The sequence below is a fragment of the Drosophila yakuba genome, chromosome 2L (genome assembly GCF_016746365.2).
Source record: "Drosophila yakuba strain Tai18E2 chromosome 2L, Prin_Dyak_Tai18E2_2.1, whole genome shotgun sequence".
NCBI lineage: Eukaryota > Metazoa > Arthropoda > Insecta > Diptera > Drosophilidae > Drosophila > Drosophila yakuba.
The window spans coordinates 1,928,354-1,947,541 of NC_052527.2; the positions used below are offsets into that span (position 1 = coordinate 1,928,354).

The 19,188-nt window shown below is 42.3% G+C and overlaps 1 protein-coding gene across 3 annotated transcripts in view; it reads left to right on the plus strand.

Moving 5' to 3' along the window:
* The first annotated feature begins 494 nt into the window (after positions 1-494).
* Positions 495-19,188, plus strand: part of LOC6526468 (mitogen-activated protein kinase-binding protein 1) — a 57,013-nt gene continuing 38,319 nt past the window's right edge. The window contains exon 1 of one of the 3 annotated variants that reach the window (XM_039371524.2): positions 495-1,195. The gene's annotated coding sequence lies outside the window, so the exon portion shown is untranslated. The remainder of the gene's footprint in view (positions 1,196-19,188) is intronic. The other 2 variants (XM_039371526.2, XM_002087551.4) reach the window with 2 other exon arrangements.

The window sequence follows — 19,188 nt, forward strand, 5'->3', positions numbered from 1 at the left end:
AGTGTATTTCTAAAAATACATGCATGAATTGAATAAAAAGATTACCTATGAGTTTATGTCAATTAAAAATCTTTTAAAAAGTCGTACATGCGGCGATTTCAAGCGAATGAAAATTGGCAAATAAAGTGCAAGACAAAGTAAAAAAACATATTTTACATTTCTATTTAAAAAGTCTTCATTTATTTTTGACTACGACGTATTTCAAATTCGAATTCAAATTCTTTAAAAAAAAAAGCGCCATCTGAGGCCAAGCTGTGTACTAGAAATAAATTTCTTTCGATCTACATGTAGATGTAGATGTAGATGTACATGCATTTAACATACATCCGAATATGTATTTTTGCACTCTCAGGCTCTGGTCATATTGGGATTTCAAATGCGACTGGGGATGCCAACTCGTCTGGCACTGTTTCCCCTCTGGTCACACTGCGCACCAAATGCGATGGTATCGATGGGGGAAATCGATTTGCTGCCACCACTAGTTTGTTTGGGGCATTTGGGGCTCAAAGCGGCAAAGCGCCTCCAAAATTTCGCTGCGTCGGACGTGTTTCGCTCTCCGTTCGCCGTGTCTGTGTGCGTACGCGTGCCCCGTGAGTGTGTGTGTGTGCGTGTGTTTTGCCTGTGTTTTGTGTTCGCAGCGTGCGGCGTTTGCGAGAAAGAGGCAGACGAACGCGAAAAATACAAATAGTTAATAATTAAACTCGACGAGTGGCGCGGCTATTCGCTTTTGGGCATTATCTATCTGCACGCAGAAACCGAGATTAGATAAAACGTACGAAGTGCAGAGGCAGAAGGCAAAAAGCAGAAAGGGCAAAGCAAAAGAAAGCAGAAGGAAGAAAGAAGAAGTTCAAAGCCAAAGTCCCACAGTGTCTGTGTGGGTGTGTGTCTGTGTGCGTGTTTGTGTGTATTTGCGTGTGCTTGTGTGCGACGCTCGCGAAAATCATCGGTGTGTGCGTGTGCGAGTGCGAGTGTGTGCTTGTTGTTTTTGTCGGTTGTTGTTAGTGCACCTGTCTGCAAATAAAAGTAAAAGACACGGCAAAAACCATAACAACTAGCAAAACACCAGAGCACATCGAAACACTACTTCACGACAGCTCAGCAAGTGAGAAAAGCAAAACGCAACAGCAGGAGCCACTCCAGAATTACCAAAATTATCAAAAAAAAAATCCAGTTTCCAAGGAGTTTCCTCGTCCAGGTGAGTTTCGAACCGCCTGACACACTTTTTTGGGTGGAAGGGGTGGACCACATTCCGCCGGATGCTGGCTGCGAGTGTGTCGAAATTTCAGCCACCTAACCTAGACCAGAAATTTGGGCCCAGAGCCACCCCCTTTTGGGGGTGCTTTTCGCTCTCAGCTGGGCTTGGTGTGTACACACTTTGAAGGCCGTCGCATCGAAGTCAACAAACAGTTGAGAGTTCAGGGGAGGTTTGTTGAAAGCTGCCTGATTTGGCAAGCTGTGCACCTTTCTTCGCATTTCAAACAAATGCATTCGATAACAAGCAGTTAAACAAGACATACAATTTCCATGATTTTCATAACCATGAGCCCATGAATGGGCAGAGACAGCCCCAAAAACGACTGAACTTGACCCCCAAACACAAGCACTCGGCACTGCGAACCAGCCCCTTAACGCTCTGCTGATGCAGATAAATGCGAGGAAGGGGCAGCCCTAAAGTTGCACACGGCATCCCCCCACAAAGACCACCGCAGACACCTGTAATCTTCGTCGAAGTGCTCACACGAAATAAATCAGTCTAGATGCGAGAGAGACGGATGGATTCGGTGGAAGAGAGACGGCAACGTTGGCTCATTAATCACAGTGACTAATTCGTAAAGACTTCTCTCATGTTACGTATCTTCTTTAGCCGAATCTGTGGTGCTTTCATTTTGAGCCGCCAACAGCGGTCAGTTTAAGCTCATTAAAGTTACCCAAGGGTTACAAATAAATAGTGGCTGCTTCGAGATGCGAGGAGCGAAAGAGATGAAATGAGATGAGATGAGATGAAAGAGGGAGCTCTGAAAATACGAAAAAATCCCATGCTGAAACTGATCCCAAGAGCATTGGAACCTGGACATAAAAAAACATCAGTTAGTCTCGTGATAAGAAGGTGGTCGAAACTTCTGCTAAGAGCGGCTATGACTATACACACACCATATCTATTAAGAACATTTCATGTCTTAGTTAGTAATATGATGAAAACACTGCATAGTTCTTCATCTCATCTCTTTGGCGTAAAAACTCGACCCGGTTCATTGCCAATAAGATTTCTGGCCTGAATCTACATAACTTCCCTGTCGAGAGTAGCGCATCGGGAAACTCAGAACTCGCGATCAAATGTCAAAGTCGCTCAGAAGAGTTTGGAAAAGAGAGAGGGAGAGAGACAGATAGAAAGAGATAGAGAAATAAGAATGGTAACAGGTGGATTTTGATTCTATGTATATACTGGATGTCCGCTTCGCGCGCTGTCTTATTTTCGATTCTTCTCCGCTTTCGGAATCTTCTCTGTTTTCCCACTTTTCCCATTTCCTTTGTTTTCTACCTGTGTGTGATTTCACTGGACTTTTGTCTTTGAGTTCTGGTTTACTTTTCCCTTTTACCTTGCCTTCTGCTGACTAAGACGTTCGCCGGTTGCCGGTTGGTTTTTACCTGGCGGGCGACAGGTGCGCATTGAGTGTTTTTGTAGTCGTAGCTGGCCATCTTTTCTAGTTTTGGAATTCAACTCGTTTCTCCCGCTTGCGTCATTTATCTACCGAAGGATTTTCTGCGTTCTTGCTTATATGTCTCTCACTGTACGCACTGAGTATACTCACGTACTCACGTATCTCATAGATGCGAGATGAAAATCTGAATATTCCAACAGCCGACGCAGTTGGCATTGTCAGCCTCTTCCCCCCCTTGGCATTCCCCCCCTTTCCACATCATTGGCTCGGTGACTCGTCTTCTTTTATTGCCTTTTGGCCAGTCTTTGGCGTTCTTTTTATCTCAGCCGCTCTCTTATTGGCCGCAACTTTAAACTGGGCCCATTAAATATTACGCCGTATATTCCAACTAATGGCCATGGCTCAATTGGAAGTCTGTGTCGGCCGCAATCAACTGGGAAATGTGGTAAAGGCCAAGAATGCCAGCAAAGGAAGCTGCAAAATCTTGGTTAGTGCATAATCAGAGAACTATTGCTTGGTATTCTTTGATTGCACAGATGGGCTTTAATATACATATGTTTGTATTAACTTTCGATTCTGTAGAATAAAACATGCCAATTTTAAGAGCTAAATGATGCAAAATACAACTGGCCCTAAACAACTGTGGCAACATTGTTAAGTTAGTTTATCACCTCTAAGTGCCGATTTTCGTCCCATTTCCATCACTTTTCATAAGCCAACTCCCAGTTAAGAAGCCCGAAACTGGTTTTTGGCCAGGCCAAAAAGAATTCCCGAGTGCATTCCACAAAATGCAACTGTAAATTTGCCAAGGCAACACAACAAGGCAAACAAAAAAGAAGACGGCTCAAAATTATGGCAACCCGGGGGAATGTCTCGACTGAAGTGTGGCCTGCACTTTGGCTCAGAGCTCACCTGTGTGTTCTGCCACTTTTCTGCCACCTTTTTGCCTCCAAACCCCTTTCGGCCAACATTTTTGGATAATTCGCCGTATGCGTTGCATATCCATTAAGCCGCCAGAAGTCAAGAGTCGCCGCCAACAAACGGCAGCAGCAGAGGCATCAGCAACAGCTAACAAAGGTGCAACATTTTTGCTGCTGCATTTTTACGCCCTTCCGCCCCCGCCCTCCACTTGTTTTTCTGGTTGCAAGTTGCTGCTGCTGTTTGTATTCCACCTCTTTCCATATTCTATACTCTTTCGAAGGGTATAGTGCTCCCTCGATGGTAGTCATCGTTGCACCAGCTTGGTAGGGCATTCCAGGCGGGCTAGCTAGTAGCTACACAGCCGCATCCTATTTATTTCTGTTTTGTGTCTGGCCCTGCTGGTGCTCTTCAAGTTTATCTCAGCTCTGTGCACTTTTATTGATATCGTGTAAGTTGCCGGCGCTTCCTGAGGTGGAGAATCGGAGAAGACACTGGGGATGAGGTAGAAGGTTCGGAGTGGATGGAGCTGCTCGGGAGGCTTCTACTCGCACTTGAGTATGGCTGGAATGCAGTTTACTTTGGTGCGGGCCAAGTTAATGGCAAACCCGATTCGATAAGACATGGCTGCTGAGCACACAAGGCCCTCCTTTTTTGCACTCATCTCCATCGGAGTATCGAAGCGAGTATTTATGCCCGGAAAACACAGTGCCCCGCCCCCCCACTGAATCCCCTCGAGTCCCAGCTCGATTTCCTTGAAGATTTCCACCAGCTTTCCTCTTTTTCTGGCATTCGTTCACGGCCATTGTCTGAGGTCGTTTCCAATGACTTGAATTGCATTGTATTGTGGCTTAATTAGAATGTGCTGCCGCCTTTAAAGCTGCTTATTTTTTATGTGGGAGTCTTGGGATGAGAACTAGTTTTGGGGGGTGGAGCAGCAGCCCTTGGAATCTGTGGCAACTAATTTATGCACTGGATGTGGCAATTATGCGTGATGTGTGGCAAACTCTTCAAATTTATGGTGGGATTTGCAGAAGGAACCGCCTAAGAATGATTACTTTGCCACTAGTAGTTAGAAAGAATAGGTCTTCTACTCAGATTTGTATATAAAATATCTTTTGGTTAATCAATATAACAAGTAAATGCCGCAGGAATGAGATCATTTGAGGATGTGGGATGAGGAAGTGCCAGCTCATGATCGCGGATCACATTCCACTTTCCCCGCATCATCCCGTAATCACATCATTTTATTTACTCAACTAACGAACTATTACGAACAACTTAATCAAGCGTAATTGCGGGCTTACAAGTTTTAGCCATCAGTGATGATCTGGGCTTAGGCCTGGTATACATTGTTGCTCGAGGACCCCATCGTCCTCCCCACCCTCCCCGCGGTGCCCCATCGATGCCATAACCCATTAAGTGGGATTGGAACGCGGTCCGCAGTGCCGGCAATTGGCTTTGGCCATGGCTTGTGCCAAGTTTGAAGAGGAAGTATTATGCAGTCGCCCAACAACTGGCCGAAGTTACTTGTATTTTCTGTGGCATTTTTTAAATGCAATGTTGCTTCGTTTTTTGTGACAGAGTCTGGCAATAAAAAATAAACCGAAAAAAAGGAAGTAAACTTTATGCGGCTCGTTGTTGTCTGTCCTCAAACTTGTCGAGTTTGGTGGGGCAAATTGTTTGAGAACCTGCAGCCAGGACTTTTTCGAATGTGTTTCTGAATTGCAACAGCTGCGTTTGCTCGACCTCATCTCTCGACAAATATTACTGCCTTTGGCCAACTGCCAGGCCGAAACTAACGGGCAATAATTATAATTTATTGTTTCCAGCCTAGCAGGGAAATTGCCCGAAAGTCGTCAGGAAGTTTGCCCATAGACTTTGATTAAAACCTTTAGCAACATTTGTTCAAATGCTGATAGATATATTTACCAATTATGCATTGAACTTTTACTTAAACATCATTCATATTTTATGGTATACAATATACGTACATATGCTATGGCTCATCAGCTAAATTAAAACGTAGTTTTTAGCCGCAATATCAACCGCAGGTAACGGGGTAAAAATAAAAACAAATTGGCAAACAGATAAGCTAAAGACGCAACACATGGGAAAAGGCGAAAGTGTTCGTCAAGTGGCTAAATAAGCACAAAACAAAATAATAAATAAATGAAACAACAGCAGGAGAGCCAACGTAAGGTTCTCAAGTGTTTTTCAGAGCTTTGGGCTGTCAGGGAAAATTAATTATTTAATAATATATCAACGCAAAAACATCTTTTTAACGGCTAATGAAATAAGAAGGTGAAATCAGTTCAATTGAACGGATTGTAATAAATTGCTCATCAAGATCAAGGTTTTATACATCAATCAGGCCAAAGCACCAGACGAAATCAATAATAAAGCGATTGCCAAAACTTTGTTTCCTTGCCATTTCGTTGGCCTTCTTTTGTGGGTGTGTTTGCCATTTTATCTGCTAATGCTCTGTGTTTGCCTTCTTAAAGAACGAAAATAGGCAACACATATAGCTAAAAACTGAAAGAAAAAAACCCTGCCACATGGCGAAAAATCAATACAAAAAAATCAAACTAATTAGGCGAAAAGCTCTGGGAAAAATCGAAAGAGATAGGAAGGGAAAAGAAAATGTGCTGCACAAGGCAAAATCGGCAGTAAACCAGCAAAGAGGCACAAAATAAGAGGGAAGTGTGTGTCTAATTGCAAAAATAAAATATGAAATAAGCTTGGAGGTAATGGCGAATAAATAAAAAACCGCGAGGGTCAGCAAATATGATTGAATGTTGAAAATCTGTTGGCCATGGTCAACACAATTGACTCCACGAGTGCGTGAATGCGAATGTGAATGCGAATGTGAATGCGAATGTGAATGTGAGTGTGGGGGTTGGGTATCTGTGTGAACGAGCGCGTGTTTATTGTCATTAGGCGCAAAAAGTCGGTTGGGTCAGACGTGGAAAGATAAGATACAAAACCAATCTACAAGTCTACAACTATCAGATATATCTGCTCAAGAAGAAGTTGCAGGTTACTGGAAGAAAATGCGGCGAAATTCGAATTGGGAGAAGGCTTTAAGTCAGTTGCTGTTGTATTGAACAAAAACTCTAAGCAAAATATTTATTAAAGGTAATTTAAATATAAAATAACAAGAATATGTTGCACAGAATCAAGTGAATCTAGTTTTTCAGAGGAAGTGTGAGTTATGATGTCAGAATCAACTGTAAAAATGGTTGAATTTATTGAATGGCATTTCTCCTCTTTTTGTCTGTATCTTTTTTAATTGTTTTTTTTTTTGTTTGTTTGTTCTTGCCAAATGAATTGGAACAAGCGGAGTACTTTGTTACTTTCATTCCGTCTCTTTTTAATGGCTATTGTCCAGTAATTCAACTTGACCCCTGGCCACAATATTTTCCTATTGTTGCTGCCATCGCCTCCCATCCGATTGTTGTAGTTCTGTGTCTTGTTACGCCAATTTAAATTACTACTAAAGGAAAACAGCTCAATGAAAAATGAGCAAAGCGGAAATAAAACAAAAGCGGTGCCTCATTTTTTGGGGTTTATTGAACTTTGTGCCCTCGGCCGTTAAGTAGAGTGTGAAAGGTTACAGAAAAAATGTTGGCAAAAATAGTAAGAGCATATCAAAAGTTTAAGCGGATTAAAGTTCCAGATGAATTGTATTTTTTGTGCTCAAGCAAGGCAAATCAAAATCCAACTAATTCTCTCAGAAGTTTGCCCTTCAAAAGGCATTTTCCCTGTTGTTTACCTTTCATTTTCCTCAGAGCCGTAATGTATGAAAATAACAACAAGTGTGGAGAGTCTGTTCTATATTTATATGTTAAAGATAATCCAATTGCTCAACGAGCCACTTGAAAGTTCCGCCGACAAATTGATGAAAACAAACACTTTCACACTTCACGTAAATCCAATTACTTTTCAATTCAGACTGAGCTGCCGGTAGATTTGTTTAATTATTTTGGGTCGCTTGCTCCTCCGACATTTAATTAACAGCTATAGATAATGTCGGATGGAAATGGAAAATGGGAAATGGAAAACGGGATGGCAGCTCGCGTGCTTCTACAACCTTCGAATTTTATTGGCCCGAAAGTAATCGCACTTTGCACCGACTAATTGGCAGCACACCTTTAACCCACGAAAGCCAGACCGCAATTAGAGTCGATTACCGCTCAGCTAAATAGTTTTTCCCTCACCTGGTTCCACGGGCCATACTTTTAGCCCGTTTCGGTTTTCTAATCGCAACGAAAGTCGTCGTCTTGGTCGCTTATCAATTATCATTTGAGCTACATTTTCTGGCTCTAGAAAAGAAAGTTCCGATTGGACGTGGTCAGCTGCAAGTTCGGATGAGATTATTGAAAGGAGAATCTATGTGAAGCACTATTTTCCAGCTGCAGCTCGTGAAATCTGTACTTTTGAAATATTTGTTTCATTTCATCTAAATATGTACTTAAAAATGTACCCCATTTGTTGCGCCTCGTTAGGTGCGTTCAACGCCTTTGACTTTTACTTGTCGACCACCACATTTACTTAAGTAACGCTTTTTGTGCCTGTTTTTGTGCCGCTTTTTGTCGCATTATTATTTTCACATATTAATGAAGCGCACGTTTCGCCGATTTTTCTCTCTTTTTCTCGGCTGGCTGGTGTATTGTTGTAATATTTAAAGTATGATTAGCGGTTCGTCATTGTCATCGGCGGAATGACCGTTGCTGGTTATTTATGCGTCTCGGCCTTTGTGGGCAAAAAACTGAACGAGCGACCCTCGAAAGCATTTCAAACAAAACGCAGCACATGATGACTGCGATCTCTGCCATATTCCATTGATAGGATTTGAAGTGAGCGAACGTGACGAACTTTCGGTTCAATCGATTTGGTCTGGCCTCATCGATGTATCTTGATCTTCTTGGGGTCGATTGCACTTTCTATCCACCTTTCCTACGAGTTCCTACGAGTCCAGCGAAAGTTTTCTAGTAACTGGGTGTGACAGATTAGATGTGAACTGGCACGCAAATAGATTTGCTCGTTTGTTTGTTTTACTTTGCAATCTTTGCAAAAATTATATCACACAGCATTATGTTCATGACTAAAATTCGTCAGCATATGAAAACACTCACTCATTCCCTCCCGCGTCCTAAACATTCCTTTCAATATTACTACAATATATTGTTCAATCAGACTAAAAGTTTCGTCTGCGTTGCGTGTCGGAGTGGCATTAATTTCATATCGGACAAATTATTTGCCAGATACAAATTCATTACTTATACGCATCAAATATTTTGACCGAACGTGTGCAAGTTTTCCCCAACTTTTTCTTGACTTCGACATTCGTTGGCTTTTTTGCCCACCTATAGAAACGTTTATGTGTTCATAATTTAAACATTTAAACATATCCGATTTGCCAAGGTTAGTGTTCAGCATAAAAACACTTTATTTGGATTGTTCAGGGGAGGTTTTCCCATTTTGGAGAAAATTTAATAACAGCTTAGATCAGTTTCAATGTTCCGGCTTTATGTTTACCAGCTGTCTTATATAAACTCTCAACACTTTCATGCTTTCACACATGCCAACTTCACTTTCGATTGGCATTTGATTGTGCAAGCAGACAGTGCGCGTCATAAATAATACGACTGCTGTCCGAAGTAATAAATTAGGCCTGCTCTTCGGAGCATTTGGGCAATGCAATTAGGGTCTTATCTGCACACGGCCAGATGTTGTCGGTGTAGAAGGGGGTATAACTATAACTAAACTGCGCCGGCAGTTTGGAAATTTCACACATTCCGGCTAAAGAGTTTTCTCAGTTGGCAGTGGCAAATTACAGTTGCGAACAATGCGACGATGCCTTGCCTCATGGCCACATGGCCAAATGGCCAAATGCAGTTGCAATTGTCAGAGGCATTAATAATGCATGTGCACACAAATACACGGCTAGAAAAAATGGCAAATAAACACACAGCCGTCGACGGGTTGCACATTTTTATTGGCCCGCTAAATGGCCGCAAAACGATTTTCGCTTGCTTATGCTTATGAATTTTTCTACAACTCTATGATCGAAGCGGACTTTCTAGCCATAAAACCTGAACAAACGTAAATTGCCTTAGAAAGTCAAAGTCGTTGTTGACTTTGTTGTGTACGGGGCATTCGGAAACCAATGGAACGAGTCGTATCTGAGTGGCATTTTCCATGCATTTTGGGCATTGCCGAGGTCAGTGTCGAAGTTTGAAAGTCACTGCGAGTGCCGCTTCCTCGTTAGAAGTCTGCGAATCCGACTATGTTTATCTAGTCATATGATCAAGCATGGGAAATGGGAAAAGTCAGGTGGTTTAGATAGAGAAAGCAGAGGTATTTTCAAAGCCAAGTTGGCTTTGCGGTTTTCTAGTCCAGCGAAGAGCGAGAACGATTTTGAAAGTAAGAATGCAGTGTGGTGTAGAAAAGTACTTTCATAAACATGAAAATGATAAATATTTACCTAAGCATTGTGTGAGATAAGAAAGCACTTGATGTACTCATTTTAGGTCATTAGGTTCACTGTTCTGCAACATGTGGAACAAAAACACTGAATAATCAATTGGACTATGCAAATATCAATACATAACATTTGATTGATTAAATGAACAATTTGATCATCACAAGCAGAAGTTTCAATGCAATATTACGGGCAATATTTCCGCTTGTGGCAATTAGCTCAAAATCGCTTTCTCACGTGGCCCAAAGCAATTGGTAAACAAATGCAATGAAACGAAATTAAATAAGAGCAGTTTGCGATTTCATAATCCCAAATTCGCTGGCAGTTGTTGATGGTGCGAATGGCCAGCAAAAGTGGGTTAATTCGCACCGGCAGAAAGAGATAGGTGATGGGCGGGCGAGAGAGATGGCAACAGATGTGAATAGCTCCCCAGTGGATTATTTTCTTGTAGGAAGGTGTGTTTGCTCCATATTCCCTATTGCCACAGCTCTGTGCCAATATTTAATCGCTTTAATGATGTCTATTGTATTAATTATCAACTTGTCTTGCCTCTTATCGTTGCAGGTAGTAAACAAAGTCTTCCATCAACCTCAAGTCAAAAGTCGGGGCAAGCCAAAGTACCAGTTCCCAAAAAAACTAATCTCTTATCAGGCAACGCCCACCATTTAGCTGCCTATTTAATTATAGTCGAAATAACTACTGCAGTTGTGTGTTGGCACATGGAATGCTCTGTTTTTTAAGATAAACTAGGAAATGGAAAATATATCGGAGTATATATAGAATTATGGAGTGTACTGCATACTCTTCGTTCGATCCAGGAAGGGTATTCACGAAGCCAGCCATCGAAAGTGCTGCAAATGAAGTTATTTGGTATATTTTAACGATTCGCGGGACAACCCCCGCAGAGCGGACTGCTCCACTTTTGGGGGACTACTTCTGGTTCCAGGTGGCTTCACCACCAACACCACCGCCCCACCAACCAAATTAGCCATGATATGCGCTGGTTTTTTAGGTTTTTTAGGTGTGTGGAGGTGCTGTTTTCCCGTTTCGTGTGGGCGCGCCTTCTTCGCTGGGGGAGGACTGTAGCGCTGCACTTAGAAAAATTACCCAGTGGTCTGGCCCATTCCCAGGTGTCGCCCCACATCGACTCCCACGACAAGGAGCAACCGAAAAAAACAACAAGAACAACATAAAATAATAAACATAAGCCCAACTGTCTTCGGCTGAACATGCAACTCCATAAATACCCAAGGAACGCACATAAAACACGTCGCTTAGTCCGTTTCGCCGGGTATTTAGACCAGTCTGTGTTGTTGGCCAGACTCGAGCTCCACCCCAGTCCCCCTCAGCACCCCCGAAAGTAACACACCCCCTTTCGGCACACCCATGCCTGCTCGTTGGCCACTGGCTTCCGTCTGGGGAGCCACGTGCGCTCCACTGGCCTGGGTTTTCTGTACAGTCAAGCATGGCTATAGTGAAATATGTGAATGCAAAGGTGAGGGACACATATGCAGCAAACTTCTCAGCTGCCCAAGATGCGTTTGCCGAGTGGCGTTTTCCTTTAGGGAGGGTGTACTGTAGCTGTTACTTTTATTGCTGTTGTAGGCATTGTTATTGTTGCTGGTGTTACTATTGCTGCGGCAGTTGTCCCCGCTGCTTTTTGTTGATTTTTGTTGCTCTTTGTTGCTTTTCATGTCTGACTGCAGTCGGAAATGGCATTTGACTGTTTGACTGCGTTTTATGCTCTCGCCTCTCGACGCGACTCAAATTATTCCACATTGGTTGGTTGTTGCATTTGTGACTTTGGAACGTGGCTTTTTTGTTGTTTGTTTACTCACTCCGTCGATTGAACGATCCCCCCAAGTGACGGAAGAACTAGTTCGGTCTCGAGTCTCAATTCTAGCCGGCTTCGATTGTTTATTACCTGGCCCAGACAGCCCGGTAGTTTTGCTGGCTTTTTGTTTGTTCCCCCAAGTTGTCTCAGCTCGGCTTGATTAATAGTAAGCGATTTTTGGGGGCAACAATGCAAACAATTTGTTTTGGAATTTCATAAGTGAAGTGCCCTAATGGCAAAAGCTTGTTTATAAACTTTTCCGATAACGCAATTTGCTTGTTTTGCTTTTTTACGAGCGTGGTTCGGATTTGCTTAATTGGTAATCTTTTTCGCATTTCAAACAAAATATGTCTGCACACTTATTTACTCAACTAACAGCAGTTTGAGAATGCCTTTCACATTCCATTGCACTGACTGACCAAAACTGACTTTTCAAACTGTCCAGACGAGATTTCTCGAGGGAACTTGCACATCATTCTGAAGCCAAAATACGTATTGCCGACTCCTGCAGCAGACACAGAGTACAACATATTGGTTTATATGTACAAACTTTGAACTCGCCTGGCAATAGCTGCCTGACATGTGAATTTGGCGAATAATATGGCGACTTTGTCTGCCGAACAAATGTTGCAGTCGCGCAAGAAATGAGTAAGAAAAAGTTGAAAACGAAAAAAGAATTTATATACATATATATATATATATGTATAGATGCATGGACGAGAAATACTTTAGCCAACATCTGTTCCGATGAACTAAAGCTGGAGCGTGAGAAGCAGCACACGTAGCTGGAAAAAATTTGATATACTTAGCGCAAAGAGGGCGACTACTGGGTTTCTTACCTATGATTTCAGCGCTCTTGAGGTGCTTCTGCATTTCCACATTTCCACATTTACCCATTTCCCCAGCCAAACTGTCAGCTGTAGTTAGTTTACGCTCCTCCCTGCCATTTTCCCCAACGCTTTTCCCGCTGCGGTTGGAAAACGTCTGGCAATGCTGACAACGCCCCCGCAGCTTGAATTTCCCTCGCTTTCAAGCCAAAGTTTTCCAGACAGACCAAGGCAGTCTACACTGCAATTATCTGCTTACATTCTTAGGATTTGCAGAACGATTTCAGCGCCACTCTGTGTCACCTCTGTCACTTAAGTTAAGCCTTTAAAATATATTTCATTCATGCCACTTCATTTATGATTATGCTAGGCTTTCATGTTGAGTTTTCATGTAGAGTTTTGCTCGGTGCACCTAGGAAAATCCTGCGTCTTTGTTGTCTGCATATTTTTGGTTGGCCAAATCGACAGTTTGTCTGCTTCCTGCCAAACTTGCTAGGTAAACAATGTAAGAAACGATGGTGGAAAAATTACTTAGATGATGATGGAAAGTGGGATTGGCAGGGCTGTTTGCTCTTTCTGCGTGGTAGTTTTGCCTTGTTTGCTGTGCTCTTTATTTGACTACATGACTACTTTGTTAACTGTAGTTTCACACCCATAAACTGGAGGTGCACTTTCATAAGTACATCGATTCATGGGTAAATTTTTGTGGGGAATTAACTACTGTTTTTATTGCCGTAACTTTTAGTCGGTTGATTTGCAGAGTGAAATGCAAATAGCTTGCAAACAAAATATAAAAATGCACTTGGCCGCAAGTACCATTGAATTTTAATGATAACTCACTGCGTTTTTGACCCTTTTCCCCTGATCGCGAAGCAGAACAAAGGAAATCCTTTATGGCTCCTGCGAATTCCCTTTTGGCCAAGAGGTGTTTTTTTATGCCACACACAGCACAAAGCGCCAAGGAAATGCAGTTGGGCACCGCTTTTTTGTGTCGTCTCTCCTGGGTTCTTCAAGGTGTTTGCCCTTGCCCCTTGAGTTCCGCTGAGGTGTGTGGATTGCTTCCTTTATGGCTGCTTCCACAAAGGAGGAGGGAACGAGACGGCCACAGGGCGATGGAAAGAGACGGGGCAACGAGACTTTCCAGTCAGCTTAATGACTCACTTGAGCCATTTTTTAGTGTCATTATTCCGTTTCCTGGACTCGAATTTAGCTGCTTTCTTTGCGGTGTTCTGCTCATCGAATTGTCAAAAAATAATTTCATAATTCTGTGAACAAGTTCGCTGTTCTTCACGCTCTTTTTCGGTGGTCTTCACTCACCTATGCCAATTGGAATGTCATGAAGTCGAAACTTGTGTTCTGTGTAACCCGTTTCCCCCATTTTTTTGTTGCTTTCGTTTGCAAATTAAGTCAACAGGGCCGAAAAAACTGGGTTAACTTCGGCATAACTTTCCAGCGACAATTGCACAATTGCTGGCCCAAAAACTATGTTTAACTCGCTGTGACATTTAATTAGTGTTTTTTGAGGGAAAGCTTACCCAATATTTGACCCAAAATGCGTGATTATGGCCAAAGACAATGACCTTCAGCATGGTAAATGACTCTTCATGGTTCAGAAATCACTTAAACTTGAACGGTTTTGTAAGCCAAACAAAAGTTCAGTGGCCAAACGTTTAATTGATATTTATGTATGCGCTTAAGTGGCTTTTTTGTTACTTTTTCGTCGGCTTCACGGGCCCACACAGAAAGACACATCCATCAAGTGGAGGAGATTACGAGACAAGGCCTGAAGAATCTTGATCTCGACTTATTTCCCATTTCTGTTCGCCAGTTTGCCAGTTCGCCAAGCTGAAAGTCGAGGTGAGTTGAGTCATTTCGCGGTTGGTTTGACAATGCTAATGAAGTGGCCCATTCAGCGTTTTGTTGCACCAGCAATTGTTACGCCTGGAAATCACTTTTTTAGACACAGACGACTTAATGAGCTGATAAGGCGGACACAGCGACACACACGCCCCCTGTTGGGCACCCTCGTTCCTGTCGATAAGAGTTCCCCATCAGTGGGTGTTGATACTCGTAATTACTTGCCAGTTGTTGACGGATTTGCATAGCCAAATGGAGGGGGGATTCTATAAAATACATCTTATTATTTAGTTTCCTTAATGAAATTAAACTAGTCAAGAGTTGCCAAGGCTTCGATGCTATAAAAGCATACAACCCATACCATTTCCTGACTAACAACTGAACCGCTTGTGGTCTTTAGCATTGCGTTAAGTACTCGTTATTGGTGGGAAAAGCTTAACTAGTTGGCTTTTAATGCGATTTCCTCTGGGCAAACTCTGTTTAGATATCGCGCTGTCCAATCTTCCCCGCAAATACCCCCTAACCAAGTTTGTCAAGTGTCAAGAAATGGCCAGCCATCTGAGATCTGAGATCCAACGGCCGCCAGGCAACAACTAGCAGCAAACAGCTGAGAGCCAAGTGAAAAACATGGCCCACATGGCCAACATGGCCAACAAGAGCGAACGGTTTCCGCTCTGCTGCAGCTCCGCTGCTGGGTTGCTAGGTTGCTGAGTTGCTGGACTGATGGGTGGCACTTCCTCCTCCCGGTCGCCCAAAAACCCCCCTGCATTTTCTAATTTTATTACGCGACCACACAACCCAACCCTCTCCCTTGTAGAGTGCATCATTTTATATAAGCCGAGTGCAGGCAACCGGTTTCTGTTTGTTTCCACACGAAGGTTACTTGATATGTTATGAGGCTGTCAGCTCGGATCCGAATCTGAATCTGATTCTAATTCTGAATCTGATTCTGAATCTGGGGATTCTGGGCCTGCCATTGACGTGTGCAACCTGCCAGCAAAACCAGAAGTCTGCTCTTTCCTGAGCATATTAATTACACTTTGCTTATTTGAATTCCAAGTCGGCTCTGAATGAAAGCTGCAGCATGCTGATGAGCTCTGTTGATTTTCCATTTCCACTTCCCCGTTGAATGTTGTCAAGTGTTGGACTGGGCGGACGTCTTATTGTTGAAAGCTTTCAGGTGGAAGGGACAATCTTTCAGGAATTCAAACCTCTTTAGGGTTTGTTGATTTAAATGAAAACAAGAATTTTAATATACTCAGCAGTCTGTTAGAAGTTTTAAAGTGCAATTGAAGTTAAGCTAAAATTTGATCACGTCTGTGAACAGTCAATTTAACAATAAATCATTATAAATCAATGAATTAAGGTCGCCATGTGATGAAACCACATTGCGTACAAGCGATTGCAAATAATGATAATGAACTATAATCACCCGTAACATTAGGGTCAAGATCATGCCGAAGATCGCTGTTCTTTGAGTGGAGCACAAGTGTCAATCTGAGCACTTTGGAAACATGAGCTCATCGGCTTGCAAGATTCCTGCCTGAAAGGTTCTCCAATCTATCGCCTGTCAACAGACTTGTTCAACATCTATGCGATAATCGAACCATCAAATATACATGTCTATTGCCACCGGTTGATAACTGTTGATGGCTAAAACCGGAGAAAGGCAGAGAACACCTTTCTTGGGAGACAGGTAAACAATGATAGAAGCCCGAGGCGCCAGCGAAATAAACAAGAGATTTCGAAAACCCCATGACACATCTTGTGTTTTACCGTTCGATTCTTCAGTGGTGTTTCTCCTCAACTCGGCGACTTGGCGACTTGGCGACTTCTCATATCGGCTCACATTCGTTGTATTTCTGCACGCTGATAACCAATGGCTATATATATGTTTAGTAATGTGTATAATTAGCGCTGTGATAGCTGCAAATCGGACGACGATGTTAGTGACGCCATTTTTCGTGGAACGATAGTGTTTGTGCTATACTCGTATATTATTGCTTTTCTTTTGCTCGGCTTTGTTTAAACTTTAGCGCAGTTGGTTCCCATTGTTAGTTATGTGTGCGAAGATTTGGCTCTTTCTTTCTGCGTTTCTGTATCTCTCCATGATTTAGTTGGCTTTTCATTATGTTCTTTTTAGTGGCTTGTGTCTCAAGTGTGTGCGCAGAAATGTTGCGTCAATTGCGGAGATTTTCTTCATTGTGCGAAAGACGAGGGCTTTCTCAGCGCAAAAGGGCATTAAACCCGGTTTCAGGTTTTCGCAGGCAAATGTTTTTCGAGCATTTAGTGGAGGGGTCTTAATAGGCCCTAAGCCATTTCACAGCCATATGGATTTCCATATGCGATTGCTGCAGCCAATTTAACGCCCATTTAACTCGAGCTCACTTTTCTATTTGCTTTGGGTTTTCCTTGCACATTTCCCGCAGACTCACAGGTCCGTGCCAAATTGGAAAACCATCTTGGAAATTCATTTTCGATGTTTTTATCCCCCGTTGACTTCCGTGTACATTTTTGCGTTGCGTTTGTTTCTGCAGCCTCATTGTCTCGCTTGGAATTATTTCTCCACTTATCCACCTTCTTGTGGGTTTTTCATCTCGCGTCTTGCACAAGTGTATTTAAATTTTGCCATTTTTTTTACCCAAAAGTATCGCTTGTTTTTCCCTAGTCAACACCTGATGGCAAAAGCAGCATAATTTATGTAATGCACTGCAAAAAAAAAAGCTGCCAGATGCACCTACTTTAGGAATTAAAGTTTTCTTGAACATTTCTGGTTTGTTCTTTGAATTAATGGCTTTTGAGCTTAAGGTATTTGAAGTAGGTTTATTTAAGTTTTAATAAGTTTTATTTTAGTTTTAATTTTTAATAGAAACCTTCCAAGTTTAGATAGGCATTTCACACATGCAATTATGTCTGCAAGTGCTTCAAAAGCATTTTCCATATGGCAAGCACAACATGCAAATTGTGGCCGTCGGTTTTCTTAGATATTGCATGTGCTGGGCCTCGACTGAGTTTTTCTTTTTTGGATCCCAAGACGTGTTGCCTTCACACCCTTTGGGCCCCGGCCCCGCCCCCTAATGCGCTACGCCCCTGGGGATGCTGTTTGCCAATCATTGGAAATGGAATTGCAATCATCTTGCGCCACAACAACATCATCTGCAGCGGCAACGTCATCAGCAACAGCTCCATTTGGTTGCAATTCATTTTGCATTCCTCTTGGAAAAATGTTTACCACATACGGTGGATGTGCCACGCCTCCTCCGCCGCCTTTCGTGGCAACTTAACTGTAACATTTTATTAACACTCGAAGCGTCGAAAAAAATAAAACGCGCAGCGTGCAGTGTGCATTTTTCGTCCGATTTTCCAGCTTCAATTTTGAGCTCGGCATCATCAGCTGGAAATTTAGCCCCACCGACTTGGATTTCAGTTTTAAGTGCCGCCTCTTTCAAGGCGTCTCTTTGATTGCTTTTTAGCCACCAGGTTCCACCTAAAAAAAAAAAGAAAAAAAAAACCCACGAGATTACTCCCCCTCGTAAACTTTTTGCACGGGGCGTTTTCGGTTGTGGCTGGAGAATTTGTATTTTAATAACACCATGCAGACGAGATAATGGGAGAAAATTGTAATTTGAGTACGCAAGTGTAAACTAATGAGTAGTAGAAACACTTAGTCTTTGAATTAAATCTCCTCGAAGATGGAAAGCCCTGAACTCTGAATACTCCTTGAAATTATGTCAGTAAGAAGTCAGCTGTACTCTCTTATTACCCCATTTCACGTAATGGAATCTATAAATATCAGCAAATACAATAAATAAATAAAGTAGACTGATAAATATGATCATTTTGGTTGCAGTTCACAAGTTGTAATACCTATTGCCACAATTATAGGGTGTAAAGTACAATATGCAATGTATATAATATTGTTGGAATGCAAAGAAAATAATTAAAGTGCTTTTTGAAGCGTTGAGATGTTTACTTGTATAATTTTGGCAAATAAGGAAAATAGTGGTTAAAACTTTCCACTTCACTAAATTCAGCTTGGGGTTCATCGAATGCCTAAATCGAGTCATCAAAACGCGGCGAAATAAATTAAAACTTGCAAGCTGTTGACACAGAAATTCATTGAACTCACTCGTTTCGCACTCGCAGCGAGTCAAAGGCCTCAAAATGAATTTAATCAAAGTTTGCAATATTTTTCACGATGCTTGGCTTTCGGTTTTCTTTGGGGGCCTCCTCTCATATGCTAAATGATCCATAAAATGTTGGGGTAAATTGCGAACTCAGCTCGAAATGTGGGCAAACTCAATTTCGTAGACGAGGGAAATGCCAACAAATATTGGTCGGCCTTGAATTTTATTAAACCTTTTGTCATAAACGGACTTAACGATTTAATTCCAGGAATTGGGTGGAGTCTTCTAAATCCATGCTGACTGAGCATTTAGTGGAGCGTGATTTAATCAGTCCCAATCTACTGGCTTGACCCAAAAGCCTCTTTCCAGCGTATCCAGGGTATTCATTATCAATTTGCCATTCTGATAGTTCACAGAAAGCATCTTAACACTGCTCATAAATCAAAATGCAGCATTCATTAGTTGGTTCATTAGTGTA